Source organism: Harpegnathos saltator, unplaced genomic scaffold, assembly GCF_003227715.2.
Source record: "Harpegnathos saltator strain DR-91 unplaced genomic scaffold, Hsal_v8.6 scaffold176, whole genome shotgun sequence".
Taxonomy (NCBI): domain Eukaryota; kingdom Metazoa; phylum Arthropoda; class Insecta; order Hymenoptera; family Formicidae; genus Harpegnathos; species Harpegnathos saltator.
Genome location: NW_020229957.1, coordinates 1,733,778 through 1,745,010, shown reverse-complemented (window position 1 = coordinate 1,745,010; position 11,233 = coordinate 1,733,778).

Genomic DNA, 11,233 nt, shown 5'->3' with positions numbered 1-11,233 from the left:
TCAAGGATGCACGAAATCGTTGCACAGAAGAATTGACAACTGAAGAACTCTGATCTGCCTCACTAGTAGGGTTGGTTATTAAGAGACCCTGAAGGGGTGTTGGAAAGAAGACTCTGTCCTGGCTGCGGGTCGGTCGGGAGGAGAAGTAGAAGTGGCATAGCCTTTTCATTTTATCAAAAACGTCACTTCGGTCGAGAGGTGGGGTTTGGGAAGTTGCGTCAGGCTCCAAAGTTTATGTCCAAATATGGGCATAGGATTTTGTTGCAAACTTTTCGGAGGTGGGGTTTTTAGATAAATATGATAAATATGATAAAGGATCGGGTATCTATGGCAATAAAAAATTTCAAGGTTCCGCTAGGGTTAGTCAGAGGTTGTGCGCGATAAGAATTTATAAATAACATGGGAAAGCATGAGTTTCTGAAGATCAAAGGCTAGTAATATCATATAACAGCGTGAAAGATTGTCTGGTCGGTCCGTCTTCAAAGAAAATTATTGCTCCGAACGGGAAGTTATTTAAGGTTATTTGGAGAGGAGATATATGGCCAAAATGACTCAGCGGATCTTTTCCGACGGAAATAGAAGAAACTCCGGTGATTAAAGCAGAGAGGAAAAGAAAGAGAAATCTGTGTGTGTGACGTCACTGTTCTCGGAGGGTCGCGGAATATGAATATTTGGTCGTATATTATAAAATGCAATCCGCCCTATTGACAACAAATTCAAAGTACGCGGAGTCCGCAGGACGTAACAAAGGATATCCTTATTGGACATCGGACCTGTAGGACGTCCGATGGACGTACATCGGACGTCCTATGTCCAAAGTTGTGTTAAACGTACGTCCTATGGACGTCTTTTGTAAAAAAAATGAACATATAACGGAAGTCCAATGGATATATGTGTGCTGTCTGGGATGTATGTTAGTTATAATTTCCTACTCAACAATATAACACAATAAAACAATATAAACTGTTATATAACAGTTATATTGTTGAGTAGGAAATTACAACTAACATGCACGTTACATATAATATTGCGTTTGCTGGGTAGTAACTTTGTCTCGGATTGAGAACACGAACCGAGATGTAACGTCCCACCATATTAAAATTCCCTATCTTCTCACCAAAACTCACCATACCTTTTCCTACCCAATCAAATCCTTACCTATCATCGACTAATCCAACTGCAACGCCTCCTACAAACACCTCTGCAATCAACAGGTACCTCTGCCGTCTTTTATCGTTAATATAATATAATATCATTAATACTCGAAACTATTTACTGAATCATCATCTATCTTCTTCTTTCTCTCTCTTCCTTCTACCTTCTTGCTTCGTTTAGTAAGCGATAGATTATCAAACAACTAAATAACACAAAAATAATCATAAATAGCATATTTTGAAATAAAATTAACATTAACATAGGACTGAAGCAGACATCGACATAGTAAATATATAAAATAGGAAAAGAGAGAATAAGAAAATTTAAGAAATAAATTTAGAGCTAGCTTATAAATTCATTTGTCTCGGGGACTAAGAACGATTTCGTTCGGGCACAGCCGCGCACATATTGGAATGTGTTTATGTTATAGATATCATCGAGTGATAGCTGTCCCATGTACTGCGAACTAAACAAAGACCTGAAACAAAGACTCGAAGAGGAAAATAATTCCCTTTCTTTCTTCTATTTTTCTTCTTTTTAAATGATATTAAATAATTGCCATCATATTTCGCAAATAATTCCTCAAATATTATTGTCAAACCGCCTATCCTAATGTATATGCGCTTTAGAATTGTAAGAGGATCTATTCGTATTATTTAACTTTAATGATTACTACGCCCGAATGAAATAATTCTTTTAAGTTTCCAAATTCTTATATTATACCAAAGGAAATCAATAACAACATTTCCATTTCTTAGTAAAACATAATTTTATTAATAAATCAGCCAACAACGAGACAACTGAATTACCAAACGCTACATATGATTAAGTATAATTTTAATTACTAGATAATAACATTTTTACATTTTTTAACCAATAAATAATGAAGGGTGAATTAGGAAAAGACGCTCAATTGATATCCATAGTATCGGGCTTGGGTATAAAAAGGGCTCGGCCCTTCGCGCGCTAGTCAGTCTCTAGGCAGTCTCTCGTCAGTCTCTAGGCAGTCTCTTGTTAGCCTCCAATTAGCCAACAGACAATCTTTCGCTGAACCTCTTGTTAGCCGATTGCCAAGGGGTCTTGAGCCTGGAATCAAAAGGTCGATATTAAAGATTATTGTTCTTGGGACTCTGTCTGCAAAATGCTAAGACGTTTGTTAAGACGTAAAATCCTAAATCATTAAAGGTCGAACGAGCCTCTTTTCCTCATAATGATATTATAGAGAAACATTTCTTTTACTTGAATAAGTATTGAGCCAGCTATTAACTACATTAAATTTAGTGTATGAATTTTTAAACTTAACAATATAGAGTAATTTCATAATATATATATATGTGTGTACAGATTCCTTTACCTCTCTTCCCTCTTATCATCTTCATTCTTTTTCCAGAACGCCGTGCTTGAACCACGAGCACAGTTCTTCTCTTCCTTACTTTAAGAGTGTTGTGCTTGAACCACGAGCACCATTCGCCTTTTTATTCTTCAAACCACGTCCCTTCCATCTACTCTATTATAGATATTGTTAAAATAAATATTACCTAAAATCTGTCGAAATCAAACATTAAAGTCGAACGACCTCTTTCCTCATAATGATATTATAGAGAAACATTTTTTTACTGAATAAGTATTGAGCCAGCTATTAACTACATTAAATTTAGTGTATGAATTTTAAACTTAACAATATAGAGTAATTCATAATATATATATATGTGTACAATTCCTTTACCTCTTTCCTCTTATCATCTTCATTCTTTTTCCAGAACGCCTGCTTGAACACGAGCACAGTTCTTCTCTTCCTTACTTTAAGAGTGTTGTGTTGACCACGAGCACCATTCGCCTTTTTATTCTTCAAACCACGTCCCTTCCATCTACTCTATTATAGATATTGTTAAAATAAATATTACCTAAAAATCTCTCATGTCGAAAAGAGCAAGAAGAGCCGGACGGCGGATTCAATTTAGACGTTTGTTGAAAAGTTATTATAATCCAGGCACGCTCGACCTGGCTGTTTTCAAAACAGATCCATCTAAATCTTCGGTCCCGAGAATAAAATCTGAAATAAAGGGAAATATATTTGAAGTTAAATTCAACACTAGCGAGAATACTATTATTTTTAAACCTAACAGTAACCCACCTCCAAAGGAAAGATTCAAATAATAAGGATTTGGACAAGAACAGCGCTGATTCGAAGTAAACCAAACAAATCTAGACATTGCATGTTCTATGCTTGTCCAGGACGTAACAGAGATCTAGCATCGTGGACACAAGCCTTAAGGCCGGGTCTACAATTGGTGTAGTAAGCTTTAAGCTTTAAGAAATTGCCAAACCTTATTCGATTATTCTTGTAAAAATCGACTAGGATTGGTTAATTTCTTAAAGTTTAATGCTTACTATACTTATTATAGACCCGGCTTAAGAAGTAAACATGAACAGTAAGAAATGGACCAACCACAATTGATTATTTTTGTCATAATCGACTGTGATTGGTTCATTTCTTACCACTTACGCTTACTTCTTACTGCTTATGTCCGTTTCTACCAAGTGTAGTTGATTTAACCGACTGGTTATTCCATCGGAATGGATCAATCGCATTTAACCATTCTAATTAACGACAAATGCGATTGGTCAATTCCGTTGGAATAACTAACCGGTTAAGTTAATCAAAGTTGGTAGAAATGGGCATCAGGCCCGGTTATTTTGGTTTTAAGTGAGACTTAAACATAAGTCTATCTTTATCTTTATCTTTCTTACTAAATAAATAAAGACAGAGATATATTTAAAGGTTTGTTTTCTTTGCCTACACTTTTTACACTTTTACACTAAGTGTACACTAACTCGTTCGTTTTGTCGGAAGTGTACCAAGAATTACTGTTCGTTTTGCGAGTGTAATTGTACTTCGTGTAACACTCCTTACACTTGGTCTTGAGGTAGAGTAGAGAGTGTAAAATTAGTGTAAAGCCAGCGGCACACGGTGCTTGTTTTCGTGCTGGATTGCTTGCTGGATGAAAATACTGCGTTCTGATTGGTGCATTTCCATCCATCTTCGGAAATGTACCAATCACAACGCAATATTTTCATCCAGCAAGCAATCCAGCACGAAAACAAGCACCGTGTGCCGCTGGCTTAAGGTACGGAAAAGCATGAAAACAGAAACTGAAGGAAAGCCCTTCTTCTTACTGATGTAGATGAAACTTTCAGATTGTGTATTAAGGCCCATTTATGCTGGCCGTAACCATATGCCGGTAACTTAACGGCCGTTAACTTATGCCGCTAATTTAGACTTTCTGGTTTATAATGGTTTGCTGTATGCCGTAAATCATAGATAAATTCTAATATAGACTACCGTTTTGAGTTTATTAAAAACTGTCAAACGTGTATTACCTCACTTTTAACTATTTTGATATTCTTTGTATTAATGAAATGGATTCAAATAAGGTAGTTGTATGTGCAATGTTTATAACAATCATTGGGTTAACATATTATGCTGCTAATGCAACACCAACTGTTAAAACACACAGAAAAAAACGTCGTTGGGCAGTACGTCCAATAAATAAACAAAGAAGAGACAAAGGACATTTTCATAATTTATTTCATGACATGAAAAAAGTTGATGAAGAACATTTTATAAAATATACGAGAATGTCGTCCGAATGTTTTTATATATTATTAAATCTTATTAAACATAAATTAGTGAAGCGCAGCAACCGACCATCGGTAAGTCCTGAACATAGACTTGTTATTACATTATTGTAAGTATACAAATGTTATAAATTATGATAGTTAATTTTTGTTTTATAAATAATAAACGTAGCTGTTAAAATAATAGTATTATATAATAATATTACATAAATTATTATTGCAGTTATCTGGCACAAGGCTGTAACATGCAGGTAGTAGCATGGTCATTTTTAATAGGAAAAACAACTGTGTCTGTAATTGTTCGTAAAACGTGTGAAGCCATTTGGGAGGTACTTTCTCCAATTTATTTAAAAACACCAACAATTGACGATTGGCGAAACAAGAGTAAACGTTTTTATGAACAATGGAACCTTCCCAACTGTTGCTGTTCTATAGATGGAAAGCATATAACCATTCAGGCTCCGAATAAATCTGGAAATGCCTATTTTAATTATAAAAAATCTTTTAGCATCATATTAATGGCTGTTTGTGACGCTGATTATATATTCACTCTCGTCGACATTGGAGCTTTTGGTTTACAAAATGATGGAGGTGTTTTTAAAGAGTCTACTTTTGGAAAAGCACTAGAATCTGCTATAATAAAGTTACCACCAGATTCGCCATTGCCAAATATAAATAGTATATGTTTCCACATTATTTTGTAGGAGATGAAGTCTTCCCATTAAAATCTTATATTCTGAAACCTTACCCTGGAAGGAATTTAGATAATCAAAAACAAATTTTTAATTATCGGTTCTCAAGAGCACGACGTACAATTGAAAATGCATTTGGCATTCTATCGTCAAGGTGGCGAATATTGCGAAATAATATTATTGCTGATGTGGAAACTGTAAAGAAAATTGTTGCAGCAACAGTGTGTTTGCATAATTTTTTACGTATTTCTGAAGAACAAGTTCCTGTGCATAATAGAATATATTGTCCTCCATCTTTTATCGACAAAATTCATTCTGATGGGAACATTACACCAGGCTTGTTTAGAGAGGATCATGTGAATAGTTTCGAAAGAATTGGACGCTTAGGATCAAATAATGCTTCCAGAAGCATGGTTGGACTTCGGGACATTATGGCTAACTATCTTTCCAATGAAGGAGCAGTTCCTTGGCAATGGGATTATGTTCTAGGAGGATATAATCCCGAATAAATATTCTCATATTCTTTTTATTTTTCATAATAAAGTATAAGTATATTGTAACGGCCGGACTCCGCGGTTCGGTCGCTGCTACGCGTTTCGCGCGGATAATGCTCGTCGGAGTCCGGATTCGAGGAGGAGTAAAGCAGCGAGACACTTGATAATGGCAACCGAAATAACTTAATTTTATTGTATGCTTACTGGGATACAAGAGTTCGGCCCCGAAGGCGGTGTCGCCAGTTGCGTCTATAAGGCGCGTCGGTACGGTACGGTGCGGTGCGGTGAGCGGTACAAGCGCTCGTACGGACGGATAGGCCGTGCGGAAGGCGGGGCCTATTGCGCGACGCTTGTAGACGGTAACGACGGTAACGACGCGGTGATCGGTCACGCTTCGCGACGCTGGGCGTCTCGAACAATTATCGCCCAATACTCGCTTCGAAATCGCTCGCGTATAAATGGTCGCCGGACCGGAGATTTCGATTCCCGGTCGAACGCACGCACGCAAGTCGCGGGGTACGCGAAATGATTTCGTCCGTCGGGGCCGAGGACTCTCGACAGAGAAGGCGTACGCACCTTCCCTTTTCCCTACGTTCGCGGAGGAAAGCGACCAAGTGCTGCGGACACTCAGCGGAGACGGCGGACGCACCGTCCCGGGTTTTTGGTCGATAGACGGATCGCCTAAAGGCTGAATACGCTCAGCGGAGTTCGCCGACGGACGAACCCCTGACTCAAGGCGGTGGGTAAAGGCGAGAGACTGTCGAGTACGCTCGATGGAGCACGCGCACGCACGAGCCCAGGAAGACGGGAGACGGCCAAGTATCGAGTACGCTCGATCGAGACTGCGGACGCACAATCCCGTTTGCTTGCCCAGTCGCCGGTCGGGTAGTCGGAATACGAAAAGCAGAGCGAAACGGTCCGGATCTTCTAGCTATCGGCATAGAGCGTCTATCTAGAACGGCGGTACGGATCGGTCTGGTGACTAGAAGCTCGATCGCCGCCGTTTTATAGTTGATCGCGGCGCTAGGATTGATACGGCGGAGATCGAGCGGCGCGCCTATCGGCGCGAAGCACGGTGACGGCGCGTGATCGCGGTCGCGCGCGCTAGCGGCAGCGCGTGATCGCCGCGGCGCGCGATAGCGGCGGCGCGTGATAGCGGCGGCGCGATCGTTTCTGTACTTTAGGGTGGCGCAAAGCGCCGTTCTTCGGCCCGACAGGTGGTCGGTCGGGCCGGTAGTAACGAGGTGCATCTGCGCCTCGTTACAATATATATTAAAGTATTTGTTTAAATTATATTGTTTTGGGATATTTTCGTAATAACATTATGCTTATTATTGTAAAATACTTTTGTTCAGCAAGTTTTTTGCGATATTATATAAAATTGTATGTACAAGTACTCATATGCATGCACACACACACACACACACATACACACATTGCTTTTTTATTTAATCGTTTTGTGCTACGTCGAAATTGCGTTTATGCTGAATAATATTAATGGTAATGCTAATATTAATGCTGAATAATATATATGCTAAATATATTAATACATGATAAATTGGAGATTAATCATAATAATTAATACATTCCAAGAGAGAAAACAATATATTATTTATTTACTCGTTTATACGAAAATAAATTGTTTACAAAGTGTTATTGACTGTTTGCGCTTATACTGAAGACTTATTTCTTCTTCTTCTTATTATTATTATCACATTGAGTTGTAACCATTAATTATAAGAGCTAATATATTCTAAGGAATAAAAAGTTTTTTTTTTCATATAAAAATTAATTGTTCACAAAATATTATATACACTGTTTGCACTTATACTTAAGACTTATTCCTTCTCATTATTATTATCACATTGAGTTGTAACAATTAATCATAAGAACTAATATATTTTGAAAAAAAAACAATGTATTATGTTTTTATTCTGTCATATGAAAATAAATTGTTCATACAGTGTTATAAACTGTTTGCATTTATACCTCAGTCTTATTCCTTCTTATTATTATTACATTGAGTTGTAACGAACGTTTTGTTTGCAGCGAACTTTTAGTAAACTAAATTACAATTGATTTAATAATACTGTAAATTAATAATTAAAATAAACATAATTACAATTAATAATGAATTAAATAAAAAAACCAATTAAACAACGCTACTAGAACTTTTACCACAACCCAATACAACTATATATATATATATATATATATATATATATATATACTTGTCGAAATTGGAGCTTTTGGTTCACAAAGTGATGGTGTTTTTAAAGAGTCAACTTTTGAAAGAGCACTGGAATCTGGTATAATAGTTATCACCAGACTCGCCATTGTCGAATACAAATAATGTTTCCACACTATTTTGTAGGAGATAAAGCCATATTCTATTAAAATCTTATATTCTGAGACCTTACCCTAGAAAGAATTTAGACGATCAAAAACAAATTTATAATTGTCGATTATCAAGAGCACAACGTACAATTAAACATGCAAAGCTCCAATGTCGACATATATATTTTTTTATTAATATATATTATTATGAATCATAATAATATACACTTATATATTACTTTAGTATAAACTATATAAACTATAAAAGTAATAAAATGTAAAACGAAATAGTATTATAAGATGTGAAACAGTATAAAACGTTGTTTTTATACTAATTAGTATAAAGACAAAGTTTTATTTTGTATATCTTGAAATTATTTGCATAATCTCAATTTTACAAGATATTAAGTCACTTTTATCGACACTTTTTAAATCTCCGTACAAGGAGTCACAAAAATATTTTAAAGATTCGTCTTCTGCACTTGCGGTATTCTTGTGAGTAACGAAACTTTTAAAAACATCTACGGCATTACCTAATTGTTCTTTAATGTCCGGAGATTCTTTTTTATTTTGACTTGTAAGTCTCTTTGGTATAGATGTGTTTGATGTAATAAGTTTTTTTGCTGCAGATGCGTTTGGTGTTATGGATTTTTGTAATATAAATGTTTTTGGAGTAACGGGTCTGTCTGATGTAGATGTGTTTGGTGTTATGGGTCTTTGTGATATTGATATGTTAGGTCTGTCTGGTGTAGATCTGTTCGGTGTTAATCTTTGTGGTGTAGATGTCACAGGCTCTTGCGATATAGGTGTCGTCGATTTTGTTTCTTGTCTGAGATATGCTATCGTATTGTCGCTTAAAATATTTGAGAAAGATTGTAAAGATGTCTCCCTGCTAGGTATGTCAGTGACAATCCCTGCACATGTTGAAAATTAACATAGTTATCAATAAAAAGTATTGTTAAAGTATTGATAACATAGTTATCAATAAAAAGTATTGTTCATTCAAAGTTTTATAATAATATGTATAATATTTAACATTAGAAACTATGGGAGTAATAAGAAAGTATAATTTTAGATATACCTGTCTCATCATCTAAATACATGTAGTCAATGTATTGCATAGAGTCATCCTCTGCGGTCAGGTTTTTTGCACTGTCTTTATAAAGATCATCAAATTCCTGTGTTTCTGAAGGGGAATTTGATTCGTCTTCCATCGCAATGTTCCCAAATGTTCGTCGTTTTTTCACCACAGAGTGTTAGAATGTTAGATATTTCATTAAGGGCCATTCCGTTTGCATAGCTGATCCAGAAAGTATTTTTCTAGCTCCCTCTTCGGAAAATCTGTTACGTAACGACGTCCATCGAGCAATACATTCATTTGCTAAAAGAAAATATATAATTATTAATAAATGGTATTTGACTAAACCTTAACCGAACTTTCTTAAGTAAAGAATTTTATATATATTTAGTTAATACATATATCTTATTTCTTCCATTATAAAATCAAAACGTCTTATCTTAGATATGTTTTATTATATTACTGTATTATAAACTATAACATGTATTGGGTGAGTGCAAAAGTTCGTGCGGAGTTTCAATAGATGGAGTTATAAGCGTCGTAAAGTGTTGTCATTAATACTTCCATCTACATATTATATAACGTTGGAAAGGTGATGTCTTCAGCTGTTATTAAAAAAAAAAATCATTTGTTTTCATACAAACTGCTTCGAGAAATATCACTTTAAAAATGAGTATCGATAAGGTGCATTTACGGCATGTTATGCTTTACGAGTTTCGGAAGGGAATAAACGTTGCCGCAGCCGTAAAAAACATTCAGGATGTTTATCAGGATGAAGCACCAGCTAAACGAACTGTGGAAAAATGGTTTGCTAAATTTCGGCGCGGAGAATTTAACTTGAAGACGAGCCACGCTCTGGTCGACCTTCTGACATTGATGACGATGTTTTGCGTACTTTAGTGCTCAATAATCCGCGAATTTCAACAGAAGAAGTTGCTACAGCACTAAACGTTGACCGATCAACCGCTTTTCGGCGTTTAAAAAAGATGGGATTCGATTTGAAGCTCGATATATGAGTGCCCCATTTGCTGACCGAGAAGAACAAAATCAAACGAATTTCTGCAGCCGTTTCTTTACTCGGGCGGCTCAATAACGAGTCGTTTTTGGATCGACTAGTGACGGGCGATGAGAAATGGGTCCTCTACAACAATGTTCAGCTCAAACGGACATGGAAACAATCAGGTGAGCATGGTGACGCAATGCCAAAGGCCAGTTTGCACCCGATGAAGGTGATGCTCTCTGTTTGATGGGATTGCAAGGGCATAATCTATTTCGAGCTTCTCCCCGCTGGCGAAACGATTGATTCGGACAAGTACTGTCGCCAATTAACCAATCTGAATCGAGAAATAAAAGAGAAACGTCCGATTTTGTCAAATCGCAAGGGAGTCGTCTTTCATCACGACAACGCCAAACCACACGTTTCGAAAAAGACGCTGCGCAAACTGAAGAGCCTGAAATGGGATGTCTTAACGCATCCACCGTATTCTCCTGATATCGCACCATCTGACTATCACTTGTTCCGGTCATTGCAAAATTATTTAAATGGAAAAAACTTTGACTCTTTGGAGGCCTTAAAAAACGGCGTCTCTTCGTTCTTCGAATCCAAACCGCGCAGTTGTTATGATCGAGGCATCCGTATACTGCCAGAACGTTGGGAAAAGATTATAGAAAACGATGGAGAATATATCATTGATTGAATAAAGATTTTTGTTTGCCTAATCACTGTGTGACTTTTACTCACAAACTCCGCACGAACTTTTGCACTCACCCAATATATACTCACTTGATTTTTGTAATTCTCCACTTATAAATAACCACGAATTATCTATTACTGTTCG